Source organism: Lactuca sativa, chromosome 6 (genome assembly GCF_002870075.4).
Source record: "Lactuca sativa cultivar Salinas chromosome 6, Lsat_Salinas_v11, whole genome shotgun sequence".
Classification (NCBI taxonomy): Eukaryota; Viridiplantae; Streptophyta; class Magnoliopsida; order Asterales; family Asteraceae; genus Lactuca; species Lactuca sativa.
The window spans coordinates 47,140,771-47,161,609 of NC_056628.2; positions in this window are offsets into that span (position 1 = coordinate 47,140,771).

Consider the following 20,839-nt stretch of genomic DNA (forward strand, 5'->3'; position numbering starts at 1 on the left):
CAACCGTTTTCTTTAAACGATCACTCTGATTTATAAAACAAAGCATAAACAAATCGGTCTTTTCTGGCCGCGAAATCGGGGATGTCACATGGTATATTAGATGTTGTTATGCTGTAGTGATCTGTTAGATCTATATCCTGATATATATATATATATATATATATATATATATATATATATATATATATATATATATATATATATATATAGGATGTTGCTATGTTGTAGTGATCTATTAGATCTATATCCTAATAAATAGCATGTTGCTATGTTGTAGTGATCTGTTAGATCTGTATCATGGTATATAGGATGTTGCTATGATGTGGTGATCTGTTAAATGTGTATGGCTGCATGTATATGCTAGCTATTGATTGTTATGTATATGTCGACATGTTATGGTTGGTTGGGTTGAGGTGGTCCTGCTTTGTGCTGAAGGCCAAGATACCTGGGGTGATTCGGGTAGACTGTAGGTCCTGCGAAGTCGTCCAGTCAGGCCAAAGGCCCGACAACCGGTCTGCATAGGTTTTAGGGCGTACGAGGCGGTCCAGTCATGTCAAAGGCTCAGGAGCGGTCCAGATAGGGTGTAGGCCCTGTGTGGCGGTCCAGTTAGGCTGAAGGCTCAGTTACGCATGATGTGGTTTGTTATGTTTATGTGGTGGTACTTTGGGGGAACTCACTAACCTTTGGTTTTTGGTTTTATTTGATTTTTTCATGTACATCTAATGATCGCAGAAAGGTGAAGGTGTGACCGTACACATCCTCCTACTTCATGGATTTATGATTTTGGGATACTCTTATATTGTTAACACTTTGGAAACAATGATTTTGTATACATTTTATGATCATGGGTTGTTTTGAAAAGTTTAAAATTGTTGTGATTTTTGAGTCGTTTCAAGTTGGTATCAGAGCCTTGGTTTGAGTGAATTGGAGGAACATCTGTGTGAATCCAGTCTCAAAATGAGGAACTATAAAACTTTTTAAAAAATGATTTTCAAAAATAATCAAGAAAGGATGTGATGTGTACGATCAACTAGAGCCAGTTAGTACACCCCAAGTTACCCATAATGTTATCTGATATTATGTTTATGTTAGAACATCATGCTAGTCATAGGATAAGGATCTTCAGGAATTGCATGATAGGGTTGCCTAATTTATGATGCCTTATTTCATATAGACTTTTCTTGCTGATTATTGTATGACTCCTTTGGTTGTGAGCTAACTATTAATTGAATACACTAAGTCACATGTTGCATGGGTTAAATAATTTTAGGGTGAAGGATTTGGTCCTACTATGCATCTCTTGTCTGAGTCCAACCGTTGTAGGATTGAATCTTTTAATCTAAAATTATTTTAAGTTGTGTTGCATGTGATTGTATTCATGCAATAGTTAACTGGCACCAATGGGGGTCGTTTGGGCAGTTGATGGTAAGCTGACATGTGGATCCTAGGATATCCTAAGGAGCATGTAGTACTCATGGAACGCCTTTAGCGATTGTTGAGAGTGTCATTATGGACAAGTAGGTGTATGAGCAACCTGCCAGATGAGGCATATTTAGCCACTCTTTAGGGAGTGAGGATAGGTTGTGTGCATATCATGTTGTATGGGTTTTGGGTGGTTGTGATGATCCTTGAGAAAAATATGGGTAGGTGTGGAAGGTAGTATTGGCACATACTACTGAAAGCACATGACCCGTACGTGTTGAAAGGAAGTCACAGACCCCGAGGGATAGTCCCATAATGTAGTTGTAGTGATATCAGTTGCGGTAATTCTTCTATTCTTGATTCTTTTCACTATGGAGTTCACGAGGGGATCTGGAGCTGATGGTCATGATAGGTCGGGATTAACTGTTGATCAGATTCGAGAAATGATTACCATTGAGGTTTCATAGATATTACAGGAAGAATTGTTTGGTATCGTGGACCAGATCACTGGCAGGTTAATTGCCAAGTCCGAGGAACAAATTGTAGCCTTGCAGGCTACAAGAGGTATTGTCGAGACGACTACTAGGGGAGATCTTGATGTAGGGACACATCTAGCAAAGAGGAGGAGGACTCTTTCATCGAGGGATGAGTAGAATGAGGCTGCTAACTTGGGTACTGGAAGACAAGGGAGCTATGATATCTATGGGAAGTGTGGGGGAACCCACGGGTTTGCTTATCATAAGTTTAAATGCTATAAGTGTGGAGAGAGAGAGAGAGAGAGGGCATGTTTTGGCGACTGCAAGAAGGATCAGATGTGCTTCCACTGTCACCAGCCAGGTCATCTCAGGTATGAAATTTTATTCCTTGGTTTAAATTTTGTATGGATAGCTATTCTTGTAGTAGCTTGTTAGAATCATTATGCTAGCATCTATAGACTAAAAGGGGTCTGGGTTTTGTCTGGGAAATCTTTGTGGTGCCTATCCGATTGATTTGACTCCTATCCACATGGGGGGACGTATGTGCTATAGTAGGGATGGACTGGTTGAGCCGATTTGGTGAAATGTTAGACTGTAAAGGTCAGCAAGTAGTGGTTCGAACCCTAAGTGGGGGAGAACTTATTATCTATGAAGAAGGGTGTCGGGATTGATTTTGTCTCGGGTGTAGCTCTGATTGCTAAAACATCATACCAATTGGAATCGCTAGAGATGCAAGAGTTGTCCTCTCAGCTTCAGGAGCTATTAGGTAAGCAGCTCATCAGACCGATAAGTTCATCATGGGGAGTACTAATTTTGTTAGTTAATGAATTGATTTAACTTTCTCTATCCCACATCAAAGGATAGGCATTCCTTTTATAAATGTAATAGTTACATATTACATACACCAAGAATAGGAGAAATACACAAAAGGCACAACAAAAGTTACAAAGACATATTAACATCCCCCCTCAAGCGAAAGGGCGGAGGACCGAGACGAAGCTTGGAACGAAAGAATTCAAATGGAGACTGGGAAAGACTCTTAGTGAAAATTATCTGCCACTTGAAGCTTGGTAGGAACAAATTTTGTGAATAGTATACCAAAGGTCACAAGTTCATGAATGAAGTGGTAATCTATATCAATATGCTTGGTACGTTTGTGATCCACAGGATTCTGAGTCATGAACAGAGCACTTTGATTGTCACATAAGAGTTTTGGTCGATCAGGGGGCAAGGCACGCAATTCACGCAAAAGATTTGTAACCCATATAATCTCAGTAGCAACGGTTTCCATAGCACGATATTCAGACTCACAACTGGAGCGGGAAACAGTAGGCTGCTTTTTCGCACTCCAAGAGATGAGATTTCCACCTAGAAAGATGGAGTACCCATAAGTGGATCGAAGAGTCTCAAGGCAGCCAGCCCAATCAACATCTGAATAGCCCAAAACAGAGGAATGTGCCATCGTGGTGAAGGAGAGCCCATAGGAAACTGTACCCTTGACGTATCATAAAATTCGTTTAACATGTTGCAAATGAGTAATGGTGGGAGTTTGAAGAAACTGACTGACTTGATTCATGGCATACGAGATGTCAGGCCTGGTAATAGTTTAGTATTGGAGAGCCCCCACAAGAGATCGATAAGAAGAGGGATCATTGCACGGTTTCCCAACAGTGGAAAATGATGCAGTAGTGGCTAGTGGAGTGTGAACGGGTTTAGCGTCGAGAAGATCAGCACGTTGAAGAACTTCCCAAGCATATTTAGATTAGCTTAGAAACAAGTCATCATCAGTGCGAATGACTTCTAGCCCCAGAAAATAGGTAAGACTGCCAAGATCCTTTATTGCAAATTCAAAATTGAGTCGAGCAATGAAAGATGTAAGACGCTTGGGTTGATTGCCTGTTAAAATAAGATCATCAACATAAACCAGTAAGTACATAATGCATGAATCTTGTGTAAAGACGAACAACGATGGATCAGATCGACTGCATGAGAACCCATTTTGGGTCAAAAAATAACTTAGATGTTGAAACCAAGCCCGGGGAGCCTGCTTTAGACCATAAATAGCTTTGTTAAGTTGAAAAACATGATCAAGAAACTGTGAATCAATAATGCCTGGAGGTTGTTCCATATACACACGTTCAGATAAGTGACCATGAAGGAATGCATTATTGACATCAAGCTGATGGAGTCCCCAATTATTAAGAATAACCAAGGCCAAAATGGCACATATACTAGAAGCTTTCACAACAGGACTGAACGTGTGGGAGAAATCGAGTCCGGGTATTTGGCTGTAGCCTTGAGCAACAAGACGAGCTTTGTGACGTTCAATGGTACCATCTGAATGGTATTTTGTGCTAAATAACCATTTTGAACCAACAACATTTTGTCCGGTTGGTCGTGGAACTAACGTCCAAGTATTGTTATTATATAAAGCATCAAGTTCCTTTCGCATGGCTGTCAACCAATGTGGGATTTTGACGGCAGTTTTGAAATCTTTTGGGTCACGGGTTGAGAACAAGGTGGAAAACAAGGCATGTCGAGTAGTGTGAGAGAAGTCAACACGATAATTTGCTTTAAATATTCCTGATTTTGCCCGAGTTTGCATTGGATGAGAAGGAACAGGTGGACAAGGAGGTACTGTGGTAGGTCCAGACTCTGCAGTTCCAAAGAATTCGGTTGTCGGAGTGGAGCGGGATCTAGACACCACGTCATAGACTGAGTCAGAAACTGGACCGAAAATTGGCTCGGAGACTGGATCAAAAACGGGCTCAGAGACTGGTTAGTTGTTAACAGGCATAGCCAGAGTGGATATGTCATCAGAACACATGCCACAAGGGCGTGTCGGCATCAGTGGCATTAGTTGGGTATCACTGATATGAACCGGCTGAGAATTAGATGAGCAAAATGGGTTATCATCTACAAAAGAGTGTAGGGGAAATAAGCCAGATGGTTGCACTGATTTATCCGCAGAAAACGGGAATATACGTTCATCAAAGTGAGCATGACGTGTAATGTATATCCGAGAGGTGATAGGATCAAGACACCTATAACCCTTGTACCGAGAGCAATAGCCCATGAATATGTAAGGGATGCTTCGTGGAGCCAACTTGTGGCTCGAATAATCATGTAAGTATGGATATATACAACATGCAAACGCATGAAAATTTGCATAAGAAGGCTTGCGGGAAAATAAGGTCTCAAATGGGGATTGATCATCCAATACATGAGTTGGGACACGATTAATAATATAGACTACCAAAGTAAACGCATCTACCCAATATGAAGGTGGTACGTGACCATTAAAGAGCATAGCCACGCCAGTTTCAATCACATGACGATGTTTCCGCTCAACTCTCCCATTTTGTTGAGGGGTATACGGGCAAGAAACCCGGTGAAACGTCCCATTGTCCTCAAGGATGCGAAGAACATTATGATTGGTGAATTCTGTTCCTCCATCGCTTTGAAATACCTTGATTTTTCGAGAAAACTGAGTTTGTACAAATTTTATGAAAACTGAAAAAATGCCTGGAAATTCAGACTTCGTTTTAATGGATAAAGCCAACTAAAGCGTGAGAAATCATCCACAAAAAAGGCATAAAAACGATAACCATCAACCGATGTAACCGGGGATGGACCCCATAAGTCACAGTGAATGAGGCCTAACGGGTGCAATGCTTTTTGTTCATTAATTTTAAACGGTAAACGGTGTCCCTTAGAAATTTGACAAGGGGAGCATAGCCCTGGTTTAGGTAAAATAGAGGTAACAGATAAACAACCTGATTTATTTAAAAGTAAAATGGTGTCAAATGACGCATGACTCAATCACAAATGCCAGAGTTCAACGGAGGCCTTCAATTGTGATTCGGCAAAAAAAGCATGAGATCCTGAAGTCAAGACATACAATCCATTTTCACATTTTCCGCAGGCCAGCACCTGTTTCGTCTTGCGGTCTTGAATATAAAAGTGTGGTTGTGAAAATAACACATCCACGTTATTGTCAGTTGTTAACTTGCTAATAGATAATAGGTTTTTCGTAAGATGAGGAATCACCAATACATCAGTCAAGAGAATACGATCTGAAATGGAAGTATGACCAACATAAGAGACTGGAAATTTATTACCATTGCCAAAAGTGACATGCGCTTGGACCACATACAGGGTGGCTTGCGGGACAGTGTCTTTAGATGGTGTCATATTATCGGTGGCTCCGGAGTCCACAAACCAATCGGGACCCGAGGAGGTCACATGACATTGAGCGTGAAATGACTTAGCGAGATCAGCATCAGACGAGGCAATTTTTGAAGCAAACTGAGGCAAATTGGGACAACGATTTGCATAATGACCCTCATTGCGACATAACTGACAATGGGGTGGTCGTCTACCCCTTCCACGACCACTGTAGTTGCCACCTCTTTGGTTTTTACCACCATCACGACTGCGAGGTTGACCTAGTCGAGCAGATTGTGCAGCAACAAAAGCCACAAGGGCAGGAGTCACGCCATGAAGGGAGCGCATAAAAAGTTCATGTGACTCGGCCTGAATAAGAAGATCTTGAAACAGAGGGGCGGGACGAGTGGTACAGACAGAAGTTGAGAAGCCTTCAAAGGAGGGACCTAACCCACACAAAAACCAATGAAGTTTGTCAGAATCATCAAACGGTTGTCCGACAGCAGTGAGTTGATCGCACAGTCCCTTAAACTTCCGGCCAAAATCAGAGACGGACATGGATCCCTTGGTAGTGTGGTGTAGCTGATCTCGTAAGTTCTGAATACGCTCCACAGAGGAGTTGTTGTAGGCAGACTCAAGGGTCAACCAGATTTGGCGAGCAATGGGCAATCCGATGATTTCTGTCACAGCCTCTTCGGTTAAAGAGGCATGGAGGACGATTATTGCATGTTGGTCAGTAGCAAGCCAAGGGGCGTAAAGGGGATTGACCTTCGGTTTGCCATCAACGAGAATTTTGGATGTCGAGGGATCGACAGAACCATTAATTTGAGGTAGTAGGTTTTGATAAGAAAAAAGGGAGCATCTGATTCTTCCATATAAGGTAATTGGAAGAGGAGAGTTTGATTGTTATCATGTGCAAGAGAGTAGACGTCGGCAAAGAGTTATCAGAGGAAGATGAGGAAGACATGGAGAAAGGGAAGAAGAAATGAGATAGAAGGGGAAAAGAATGGTCTCAGGAAACCAACGAAGCGACCGATACCATGAATTGATTTAACTTTTTCTATCCCACACCAAAGGATAGGCATTCCTTTTATAAATGTAAAAGTTACATATTACATACACCAAGAATAGGAGAAATACACAAAAGGCATGATAAAAGTTACAAAGACATATTAATAGTTAAGAAGAAGGATGGTTCATACCGGATAATGCCTTTTGGTATTTATGGATGATTTCGCAATGGATTGACAATTGGGTATTCCGCTTGGAGGATTATTGACCTGTGTGAGTAGCGATGATGGAAGAATAGTTCATAGGGATCTACGGTACAGGTATGCGAGATTCGGTTTAAGTTTTAGTCAAGTAAGGGGTGTAAAGCAAGTGGCTATTAGATGTATGGGTTCCGGAAATACACGAGCTGTCTCGTAACAGGAAGTATTTGGTCAAGGATCTCGTCGTAGCCATTGGTTCCTTTTATGATTCCAATGAATAGACGAGGAGGCGCTAGGATTGCTCAAGTTAAGTATCGATTTGTTGACAGACTTGTCAACTTGTTGGATGGAATGTTATTGCAGTCTAGATTGGGTAGTTGTCGATCAGTACATCAGTTTCAGAGATGAGTATGTTCAACTCTATGTGGGGTTTTGTGTAACGCCCGTAGATCAGGGCTAGTCAATTTAGAAACAATAAGCGTCAAAAATGACTTTTTGATAGAAGATTATCTAGAAGGATTAATCTTAACCAAGTTGTAGTATATGTCACAAGGTTTCCGTGCATATAAAGAACGCCAAAATCCGAGTTATAACGAAGAAGTTATGGCCCGTCGAAGTTTCGCGACAGAACCGGCACGACGCAATGCAACGTAAAAAGTGAATTTACGTTAGAGCGGTATTTAGCCGAAGCAATCTAAATGAGAATCGAAGATCTCATTGTTGGTATCGAAGCGATAAAAAGTTAGGCGAGAACGGACGTCAAACGAAGAAGTTATGAATTTATAACGAAAGTTTATGTCGCGGCCTATTAAAAATAATTAATAAAAAATAAAGTCAAAATTAGCCGACGGAGTCTAAACGAAAGTTGTAGATCGTAGTCTCACCTTCGCGTGGATATAAAGAACGTCAAAAACGGAGTTCGTATGAAGAAGATATGAATTTCCGAAGATTATTAAATAATTTGTATTTATTTTTAATCTTTAATTCGGAAGCATTATCCGAAGGAGTCACCGGTCTGATCCGAGGTACGCGCCGCGTACTCGAGTACGCCCTGCGTACTCCGAAGTGTCGACATTCGCAGCAAGTGGCTTCGGATGACGCACGCAGTGACGTTTTTCGGACCAGTACGCCCCGCGTACTGGCGTACGCCCCGCGTACGTGCGAGGCTCAGCCTCTATAAAAGGAATCCGAAGGCAGCCGATAGTTTTGCCAATTTCTCCTCTTCTTTCTCCCATTTTGCATCGGTTTGCGTGCCAGAAATACCCCGAAGCCCCGGTATTGTTCTCAAGCCCCGAAGCAAGTCCCGAGATCCCGAAGATCCCGAGAAGTGCGGTTCCCGAGCCGAAGCTCTGCCCGCGAGAAGTTCGATTTTTGAAGAGATCTTCCAGATCTGCTGAGGATTACTACTTCTGCAAGTCGTAGTGCTGTCCGATCATCTTCTGATCAGGTGAGTGTATACTACCTTTCATAAACACAATAATAATACGAGTTTGGTTTGAGTGTATTAAGAGTATTGTTGTTTATAAGTGTGAGGGTGTAGTTATTTTTCTTCTAACGCATAATTATTAAGTATTTTCGTTGAAATACGTGCTACGTGGATAATATAAAGTTGTTTATATGGATGGATGTATAGTCCCTTTCATAAACACGGGTATAATACAAGTATTGTTTGAATGTATTAAGTGTACGTTTGGCAGAGTGTATGGTTACTTTCTTCTAACACATAAATATGAAGTATTTGGTATAAAATACGTGCTGTGTGTTTATATATTGTTGTTTATTTGAGATGAGTATGGCATGAATGTTTTATATAGTTTTAAAATGAGATAAACTGTATGTGTATTCTAGATCTACAAATATGTTGGGTAGAACATGGGTAGATGAGATAGTTGGTATGTGATGAAATGATGAGGTATGAAAGATGATTAAGAATGATATTGGTAGATGCACCAATTAAAGAATGTCATAAGACTAGCAGATGTGCTGTAGAATAATATCGGTAGATGCACCAAGTAGTGAATGTCGTAATCCTAGCAGATGCGCTTATAGGATAATGTCGGCAGATGCGCCAAATAGAGATTGTCATAATAAAAGCAGATGCGCTTATAGAGTGATCCTAGCAGATGCGCTTATAGGATATTGTTGGCAGATGCGCCAAATAAAGATTGTCATAATAATAGCGGATGCGCTTATAGGGTAATCTTGGCAGATGCGCTTATAAGATAATATCGGCGGATGCGCCTAAAAGAGAATGTCATAAACCTGGCAATCGCGCCTCATAGTGTATGACGTAATCCTGGCAGAGGCGCTTAAAGGATAATGTTGGCAGATGCGCCTTATGTAGCAATGGAAGTTTGTGTAAATCCCTTAGGTCAATCCTTAGGAATGAAGGAATGACGAGTAGTTGAATTCCTAGGGTAAAATCCTAAGAAACATAATAGGGATGAATAATTGAGTTGATTGTTTGATGGTTGAATATAATAATTGTATTATTGTGGGTTGAAAACCCTATATGCTCACCAGGCTCCCAAGCCTGACCCACTCAGTTTTCTTTGCATTACAGGTAATGGCACAAGAGTATAAGTTGGTGGACTTGACGAGAGATTTTGGATTATAGGCCAGTAGTTATGAGTAACTGTTGTAAGGTCTATTTATTATTGTTTATGCTTTTGGTCTGTATCGGAACATGACATCCCGAGGTTTTATTATTTAATAAAAATACATTCTCTTTGAGAAACGTTTTGATAAATGGTTATCATATTTTATTTTGGGAACAAATTCCGCAACCGTTTTCTTTAAACGATCACTCTGATTTATAAAACAAAGCATAAACAAATCGGTCTTTTCTGGCCGTGAAAATGGGGATGTCACAGTTGGTATCAGAGCATTAGTTTAAGCGAACTAGGAATTTGTAGGAAATTTCTAGACTTAAACTTAGAATGCTAAGTAATGATTGTGAGGAGTGTGTCTAAAATATGTTAGGTAGTACAGCTAAATTGACACAAGCACTAGTTCATTTTAGGAATGATGCCTAAAATGCTTTTATGTGCTAAATGTTTTGTGTGATAGCTAAATTGATGCTATTATTTGTTCGGATCTATGGTCTGTTGCCGACCGGATCTGGAAACCTTATGTGTTTAGGATTCTAAGCGTACGTCTACGATATTAGAACTAGCATGTAAACGTTTCGGAGTGATAAGGGCGATGTGAATATCTATCGTGATTGAGGATATAATTTCACCTTATTTGGTGTGTAGATCAAAAATGGTGAGAACAAGAAGTGGAGTTGGAAATGCTGATGAAAACAGGAATCAACCACCAGTGATTGAGCAAATACCTGTCGTAGCAGCAGCACCTGAGCCAATAACCATGGCTGGTGTGCAAATGATGATTCAGACGATGTTGGATCGTCAGATGGATGAAACTAGACGGTTGCTTCAGCAGAATCGTGAAGAACTGTCAATTCGAGTGGAAGAGCCTGAATTAAATGAAGGGCACTCGGAAGGTGGAAACTTCAGTGGGTCTGTTGGTCAAGCCAACCCACCGATAGTTAGGCAAAACAACCAGAATGGAAGGAACGATGGAATGGGATGCAAGTATAAGGATTTTCTGACTTGCAAACCATCGACCTTCACTGGAAAGGAAGATCCGATCGGAGTTATGGATTGGATATCGGAAATGGAGCTAGCCTTCATGACTTGTGGCTGCAGAGGCAAGTTGCAGACTACCTATGCAGTACGTCAGTTCAGGGGTGGGGCTGTTCGTTGGTGGAACACTTTGGGGAAGATCCTAAGTCCTAATGAGCCACTGCAACTGACCTGGGCAGAGTTCTTGGTGCAATTCAAGCGCAAGTTCTGCTCTGCTCAAAATCTATTGGAGTTGGAGAATAAGTTTCTGATATTGAAGAAAGGCAGCATGTCAGTGGATGAATACACTAATGCTTTCACAGACAAGATGGAGTTTGCTTTACGCATCGTTCCAGACGAACTGACAAAAGTCGATCGGTATGCCAAGGGACTCCCTTGGGAGTATGCGGTGCCAGTGCGTCAGGCACCTACTCTAGAGGCAGCTATTTGGGCTGCCAAGTCTGTTGAGAATATGATCAAGGGGAGGACTGACAGTAAGGTTGAAGTTGGTGAGAAGAGAAAGTTAGAAGGAACTTCAGGTTCTAATGAGAAAAGAAAATCCTCGAAGTCTGGAGGAGGAGGAAGGGATGAGGCACGGTGGTGCGATAAGTGCAAGAAGAAGCACTCAGGAAAATGTGGCGTGGAAGTGACATGTTTCAAGTGTGGAAAGCATGGGCATTACGCCGATGAATGTATTTTCAACAAAAAGGTGTGTTACGAATGTAACGAAGAGGGGCACTTCAAGCAAGACTGCCCAAGGAAAAATCAAACGGCAAGGCTAGAGGCGCCGCCAAAGCTAAAGGCAAGAGCATTTCAAATGATCCTTGATGAAGCAGATGGCAATGCAAGGAATCAGGAATAAGGATCTTATATCTAAAGATCAAGTTATAATGTAGTGATATGAAAAGTAACATGTGGTGTAGCCTATTAGAGGCATAGTATAGGGTGAACTTGAACTTTTGTGTAACCGTTTCAAGGAGTTAATATAAACCCTAGTTTTGTTAACTGATGTGTTGAATGATTTTCTGATTTTCTTGTATGGTGACTTGGTCGACTACGAGGCAATACTTGGGACAAGTATGAGTAGGTGTGAAAGGTAGTAGATGCATATACTACCGGAACCACAGGACTCGCACTTGGATCAGGGAAAGTCGCAAGGTTACCAAGAAACTAGTGATTGATTCCATTTTATTCTGGTATGTCATTACCATTGTTTCGGTGATGACTAGTAAGATGGTTCTTGTTCCGACCCTAGTGGTCATGTTTAATTTGAGTTCGACGGCGAGGAGTATGTACGTGGTCTAGAGGACCGAGTTAGATGTAACATCTGACTTAAGTCAGAAGGTTGAAGTTAATGCGATTGATAGTGTCGCTCTCGTTGTTAAAAGAAGTTTGTAGGCAGAAATGCTACATGCTGATATGTGATTATATCGCATTAGAATATGAAGGAAGGTATATTCCATTCTGGAATTTAACTTTATTAAAGACCGAGTCTAAGCGTCGCATCGTGCGATGAGAGGTCGATAGAACACGACCCATCGGTTTGTTACATTGGATAAAGGAATATATTTATCCTAAGAAGAAGAAAGAGTTCGCAATAAGGACTTATTTTGTAACTCGAAGGTTATGATTGAAAGTCCAAGATAGTACGAAGAGCAGATGCAGGATTGAGCATCAAGGTTATTACTTAGAATGGAAAGATAACTTATGGAGTCAGTATGCGAATCCTATTTCGTTGATGATTCCGGGACGTAATCATCCTAAGGGGGAGATAATTGTAACGCCCGTAGATCAGGGCTAGTCAATTTAGAAACAATAAGCGTCAAAAATGACTTTTTGATAGAAGATTATCTAGAAGGATTAATCTTAACCAAGTTGTAGTATATGTCACAAGGTTTCCGTGCATATAAAGAACGCCAAAATCCGAGTTATAACGAAGAAGTTATGGCCCGTCGAAGTTTCGCGACAGAACCGGCACGACGCAATGCAACGTAAAAAGTGAATTTACGTTAGAGCGGTATTTAGCCGAAGCAATCTAAATGAGAATCGAAGATCTCATTGTTGGTATCGAAGCGATAAAAAGTTAGGCGAGAACGGACGTCAAACGAAGAAGTTATGAATTTATAACGAAAGTTTATGTCGCGGCCTATTAAAAATAATTAATAAAAAATAAAGTCAAAATTAGCCGACGGAGTCTAAACGAAAGTTGTAGATCGTAGTCTCACCTTCGCGTGGATATAAAGAACGTCGAAAACGGAGTTCGTATGAAGAAGATATGAATTTCCGAAGATTATTAAATAATTTGTATTTATTTTTAATCTTTAATTCGGAAGCATTATCCGAAGGAGTCACCGGTCTGATCCGAGGTACGCGCCGCGTACTCCGAAGTGTCGACATTCGCAGCAAGTGGCTTCGGATGACGCACGCAGTGACGTTTTTCGGACCAGTACGCCCCGCGTACGTGCGAGGCTCAGCCTCTATAAAAGGAATCCGAAGGCAGCCGATAGTTTTGCCAATTTCTCCTCTTCTTTCTCCCATTTTGCATCGGTTTGCGTGCCAGAAATACCCCGAAGCCCCGGTATTGTTCTCAAGCCCCGAAGCAAGTCCCGAGATCCCGAAGATCCCGAGAAGTGCGGTTCCCGAGCCGAAGCTCTGCCCGCGAGAAGTTCGATTTTTGAAGAGATCTTCCAGATCTGCTGAGGATTACTACTTCTGCAAGTCGTAGTGCTGTCCGATCATCTTCTGATCAGGTGAGTGTATACTACCTTTCATAAACACAATAATAATACGAGTTTGGTTTGAGTGTATTAAGAGTATTGTTGTTTATAAGTGTGAGGGTGTAGTTATTTTTCTTCTAACGCATAATTATTAAGTATTTTCGTTGAAATACGTGCTACGTGGATAATATAAAGTTGTTTATATGGATGGATGTATAGTCCCTTTCATAAACACGGGTATAATACAAGTATTGTTTGAATGTATTAAGTGTACGTTTGGCAGAGTGTATGGTTACTTTCTTCTAACACATAAATATGAAGTATTTGGTATAAAATACGTGCTGTGTGTTTATATATTGTTGTTTATTTGAGATGAGTATGGCATGAATGTTTTATATAGTTTTAAAATGAGATAAACTGTATGTGTATTCTAGATCTACAAATATGTTGGGTAGAACATGGGTAGATGAGATAGTTGGTATGTGATGAAATGATGAGGTATGAAAGATGATTAAGAATGATATTGGTAGATGCACCAATTAAAGAATGTCATAAGACTAGCAGATGTGCTGTAGAATAATATCGGTAGATGCACCAAGTAGTGAATGTCGTAATCCTAGCAGATGCGCTTATAGGATAATGTCGGCAGATGCGCCAAATAGAGATTGTCATAATAAAAGCAGATGCGCTTATAGAGTGATCCTAGCAGGTGCGCTTATAGGATATTGTTGGCAGATGCGCCAAATAAAGATTGTCATAATAATAGCGGATGCGCTTATAGGGTAATCTTGGCAGATGCGCTTATAAGATAATATCGGCGGATGCGCCTAAAAGAGAATGTCATAAACCTGGCAATCGCGCCTCATAGTGTATGACGTAATCCTGGCAGAGGCGCTTAAAGGATAATGTTGGCAGATGCGCCTTATGTAGCAATGGAAGTTTGTGTAAATCCCTTAGGTCAATCCTTAGGAATGAAGGAATGACGAGTAGTTGAATTCCTAGGGTAAAATCCTAAGAAACATAATAGGGATGAATAATTGAGTTGATTGTTTGATGGTTGAATATAATAATTGTATTATTGTGGGTTGAAAACCCTATATGCTCACCAGGCTCCCAAGCCTGACCCACTCAGTTTTCTTTGCATTACAGGTAATGGCACAAGAGTATAAGTTGGTGGACTTGACGAGAGATTTTGGATTATAGGCCAGTAGTTATGAGTAACTGTTGTAAGGTCTATTTATTATTGTTTATGCTTTTGGTCTGTATCGGAACATGACATCCCGAGGTTTTATTATTTAATAAAAATACATTCTCTTTGAGAAACGTTTTGATAAATGGTTATCATATTTTATTTTGGGAACAAATTCCGCAACCGTTTTCTTTAAACGATCACTCTGATTTATAAAACAAAGCATAAACAAATCGGTCTTTTCTGGCCGTGAAAATGGGGATGTCACATTTTGGTCGTCTGGATTGGGTGTCAATGTATTCTCGATCATTGGTCATTTCATACATCATCAAGAGGAGATTCTTCAGAAGTTCTGAGCTATATTAGTTGAAGCTCAACGAAGTCATCAACTTATCATCAAGATCGGCCCGAGTTTGGAAGATGTCCTTGGTAATGCGGAGTCTAGAATTTGGAGCAGTGTTGCTCAGTTCTTCGGATGAGGCCTTAGATCAGCGTGAATTTTTTTTTGCATGTTGGGCTAGAAGGGTTTGTATTGGGAGGGACCTAAGTAGAGTTTTTACACCATTTCTAGGTAACCTTAAAAGTTTTATCCAGATAGTTATGTATTGTTTGGGTTTGTTCAATCTCAAACAAGGCACAACGTCTTGTTTTGGATTGATCATGAGGATATCTTCTGTTAATGTAATAGGCTCATCATTTCGTTAGAACTCTGGTTCTTCGCGCCCTTTGGGTAAGATTATGGAATTCCTAAAGGTGTGTTTTGTTTCAAGTTCATTAGATATTGTCGTAAGGAGTGTATGTGGGACAATTGATGATGATTATTTATCTTTTCTTCATGTGGTACTTTCAATGCGGGTGCATTGTTGCGAATTAAAAGACTCTCGAACCAGCAAGTTGGATAAAGTGAGAAGTTAAGGGTTGTTGGGAGTATCAGTCGTACATCAGGGAGACTCTTGCAAAGTGTTGCATTATAGATCTCGTTTGTTTGCGGGTTGTTATTAGGGGTTTGGTGACCAGGTTAGGTATTGGTTATGGAGTCTCGAGTCAATAAATTCATTGTGAGTGCCTCGAGTGATTTGCCAGCTGGGGGTACACCTAAGTTGATAAGGGTAGATGTTATATGAAGACTCTTTGATTGATCATCCTCGCTCGTAGCATCAGTGGTTGGTAATGGTGTGTTAGGGAGTCTAGGGTTTATTCAAGGTTTTGGTACATCCTATGGATTTGGAATTGGTTGAAATTCACAATAGATGCGTGTTGAGTACCACATTCCACGTGTTCGGTGGTGATTCTAATCCAAGAATATACGGGCTCTCGTTAGAATATGCGTGCTCGGTGTTGAGTCCCCTAATCTGTAGCTCTCGTTAGAAGTTAGGAGTTATAGCTAGGAAGTTGTAGAATATACGAGCGTTGTACGTGGTTGTCTACAGCGGTTATCTAGTTGAGGCTCGTGTTGGAGTCGCCTTGTTTTCGGATAAAGGGTTCAACAGTAGTGAATGGTCGGGAGTCCTATTTCCTAGTGGTATCAAAAAGGTAACGCACGGTCGGGAGGGTCCGTATGGTTTAGATTATAAGGAGAAGTTATAGTAACTGCATTCTGAGATAGTTTTTCTTTCTTAGGATTTAGTCGTGGCATTGGACATCTGGTTTAGGAGGATTATGATGTATTTTCTTCATTTGTAAAAGTTAGCTGGTTAAGGATTTGATATTGGTCGGGGTGCATGAGTTTTGTTAAGATTGGGTTAAGGATGGTGCGAAAACGCAGTCTCCTGAATGAGCCGACTTTTTGGTTCGGATCGGGTTCTAGGGAGAACCGTCTGAGTGGCCGAGGTAGAGATGCGGGATCACTACCCTGAGTTAGTGGCAGCAACCGACTTAAAGGACGAAGTCTAGTTCAAGTGGGGGAGAATTATAACATCACGATGTCACTACAATTTCAATTTCAACCATATATTTGAATAATATTGTATTTTAGCCCTTGGAATTGAAGACGGATTGCAAAATGGCCCATATTGGCAATATAGTAATTTCACCCAAACGTAGTATGTTGAGCGTATGTTGTGTACGCTAGGCATACACCTCGTATGTGGGGCGTACGTGAAGAAATGATAAACCATAATTTTTAGGGCTTGGTCCATCTTTAAACCTCATTATAGCCTCATAATTCATTTCTTCTTTAGCCTCCCTCTGTGAGATTGACCCCTATCAACCCAAACTGAAAGAGTGCATTTTGGAGTGGTTTGGAGTGTTTAGAAGTGTTCTTGAAGAACAAGGGGTGGTGAGAAGAGCTTGGAATTGGGAAGCACCTTAGATTTGAGATTTCCATCTTGATAGCAACCTCCAAAATGTAAAAAGTTTGCATCTTGATCACTCCGTCGTGTAGATCTAGATATTTCCTCCTTTAAGACACTTTTTGGTCCCAAAATGGTGATTCCTGATCACGGACTGTTCTTGACCCAATAAGTCGTCCTTTCAGACCTTATTAGGGGTATTGAGTCATAAAAATGTAGTCTTGAGGGTTCCACTCCATGCAAGGTATTGATGTGAATTTTTCATGCACTAGTTTTTATTTTTAAGTCCTAATTTATCGCATCTAAACCACACCTTACCGGCAGTGAACCCGATCGAGTATAGTATAGCTTTAATAAGCAAGGGTGTCGAACACAAGGGGAACGGTAGTGAATTAATTTAAAATGTTTGATTATATGTTACAAAACACACAAAAGCAGTAAAAAATGGTTTATTAAATCTCAAACGAACAATTAATTAACAAATCTCGATAAACTAACAGGAAAACAAATCTATTCAGGTACTTTGGTTTAGATAATTTACACCTAAAAAGCATAGACAATTGCATACACAAATTTATTTATTCATGTTCACCGATTCCTAAAATGATTAGATTTGCATTCACTATTACAAATCCTTTAGCAAACAAGTCAATTCAAACAGTGATCAGTTGATTAAACTAACATATTTCCTAGTGTTCAGTTCGTATCAAGCAAGACTTGTAATAATAGTTAATCAAATTGGTCGTTCAATTAACCTCTTGTTGATGGTCATCAAACAAGGCTCACACGTTAACTTACTTATTTCCGAGTTAATCCTAGTTTCACATTCGTTATTCCTAGACTTATAATCTTGATGGTCATCAAAGTCATAAGATACAAGCAATCAAGCAGATGTTCATACAACTTAATTTACATGACAATTAACAGCAAAGAATTATCATTAACACATAAGGATCTTTTAACAAGCTTGGCAAGATAAATTAAACATAAACAAACAATTTAATCTAGCAATTAATCTATAAATCAAGGTTTCATTCAAACATAAACACAAAGTAAAAGGTTTTTACACCTAAATCAGAAACTAAGCACATATTAGTATCACAATGGAATGCTAAACATGGTCACGTTAACAACCCACATGATAACCGACATGTATCCGCTCTCCAATCCTTCCGATCTCCGCTCACGCTAGCTTAACGGCCTTCCGGCCGCCTTCTAGACCCTCAAAACGGCTTCACAGAAGTTAGTTATCGACTAAATTAGGTTAGAAGTCGAATCCCCCCTCCTGGATGGCCAACAATCACTTTTTATAACCTTTGGGATCGACTTACGTACGCTGGGCGTAAGTCGGATTACGTTGGGTGTAGTTAGAATTGTATCGCGATAAGGAAGTCCGGATGCAAGCCGTTACGCTGGGCGTAACCATAAACTACGTTGGGCGTAATTTGTGTTTAAGCATTACGCCTGGCATAACCTATATTACGCTGGGTGTAATTGCACTTTTCAACATTTTTATTTTTTTTTTAGCTTCTAAACCCGATTTCCGCTCCAGTCTTTTCTTTTCCGCTCTAACGACAACTAATAGCTTCAAATCATAATTCAAAGCAATATAAGTACCTTTTAGTTCTAAAAGATAATAATAAAGGCTAAAATATTAAGATATAATGTATCAAAATATATACAAAAATACACATATCAAAATACCCCACACTTAGCATTTGCTTATTTTACCAATATCGCACTAAACAATCTATTTTAAACTCAGCCATTATGTCAAGACCGCAATGCATGCATTTGTGTCTAAAATTTTTTCCTTAGGACTCCCCTAATTCTAAATACTCACAATCCTCATAAACACTCGCCCACTTCTTTTGAACAATGCTCATTTTATGCAATCCTTCGAATCCATCCACATAAAACTTTCTAACCTCAAGGTATTTTTGTAGAGCTACCCAAGCATACATAAACTAGAGAATTACAACTTACTTTTTGATTTTTGGCATCTTCCACTTTTGAATTTTTTTTTTGATCTTCATATTTTGACTTTGATTGCTCAAAAATTCTTCAATTTTTCACTTTTTGGTAATTTCTCTCTCTTCTGTTTTTTTTACATGTATCTCACTTTTTTCCTTTTCGCTTAAAACCTACATGCTTAAGCAGGGGTGCTCTACTTCAACCTTTATTGGTTAAGACATTAGTCTAAGTGCAACGATTACATAAGTCTTCCTGGGTACATTTCAGGTACAGGCTGCTAAACATATTGCATCCCTAAAACTAAGCGAAGTTGTGTTTTTATCCCATGATTTCACTAGAATAAGGGAAGCCACAAATGCACTATAACGTGTATTGGCTCAACTAAACATTTGAGTTCTCATCGGATCGTCTCATACAATGTTAGCAAAATTTTAAATTATCACTAGATTTTTCTAAATTAAACTATTATTTCAAGTTTTTAAATTTACTTTTATCGACCCCCTACCCCACACTTATTTCATACAACCCTCATTGTATGCATAAAACTAATTAAACACATAAAAAGGGAGAAAAAGGAACAAGCTCCCCTGGGGTAGTTGTGGCGAGATCGAATGGGGCTGCTACAAGTTGCTCCAAATATTGCTGAAAGACTGGAAACTAGAACTGCTGCTTCTAAATTTTCAAGAATGCCGACTTCTAAGATGTGGTGCAAAGATTGTAAATAAATGCGATATGTAGTAACCATGACGTGGGAAAGTGTCAACCACGTCGTCTCGTCAAGAGATGTGAAATCTAAACATGGCCACAATCTGAAAATTGTTGGTTACATCATCATATCAAGAATGGCAGCCTCTTCTCGCAATGAAAACTCCCCCACGACATAGGAAAGTGTAAACCATGTCGTGGCAGCCAGGATGAGACTTCTACCTCCCGTCGAAATAAAACTCTATGGTGTGGGAATAGCTCATCCATATCATAAGAGTCAAAATATAGTAAAAATGCCACTCTTCTAAATAATCTCTCACGAAATCAATATGCACCACACACTTATGACAAATCGTGGGTCTTGACTATAATCTTTGAACTCTCACATGACTCTCTCTAGCAACAGTCAGACCTAGCTGCTGAACTTACTGCCAACTTTCTAAGGGCAAAAATTCTAAAAAGATCTAAACAACCAAAGCGCATCAACATGGGAAACAAAAATAAAACAACCTAAATTAGACTTAATTACATACCAAATAAAAATACTAATACTAAGCAACGCAAAAATAAACTAAAATAACACAAAAATAAAAATAAAAATAAAAATAAAAAGGATAAACTAAGTCACTCGTCATCCCTGTCATCATGCTGCTATGTCCCAGATGTACCGGCTCCATCAGGTTGTGACGAATGGTGGAGGAAAAGGAACCAGGTATTGAAACCCCTGATAGGCAAAGAATGCGGTCAACGCATCCCCATACCACTGCTACCGTCTCTCTACGTGTGCAACGTGCTCACCCAGGCTCTGAAATCCCCCGTCCATGCACTGAGCCAGGTAGCGTATATCAATCTCCGGCTCAGGTCCCTGTTGTGCTCCTCGAGGAGCAGGTCTACGCCGTTGGGCTCGTCACGGCTATGGCTTGACTGGACCCTCCTCGTCGACCACGTCATCTGGTCGTACCCGTAAGACGCCATCCTCGCCCCGCTCAAGTACACGCATCGACTCCAATAACTGAAGGCTCATCGGCATGATATCATGAAACACCATCGATCTCGTAATC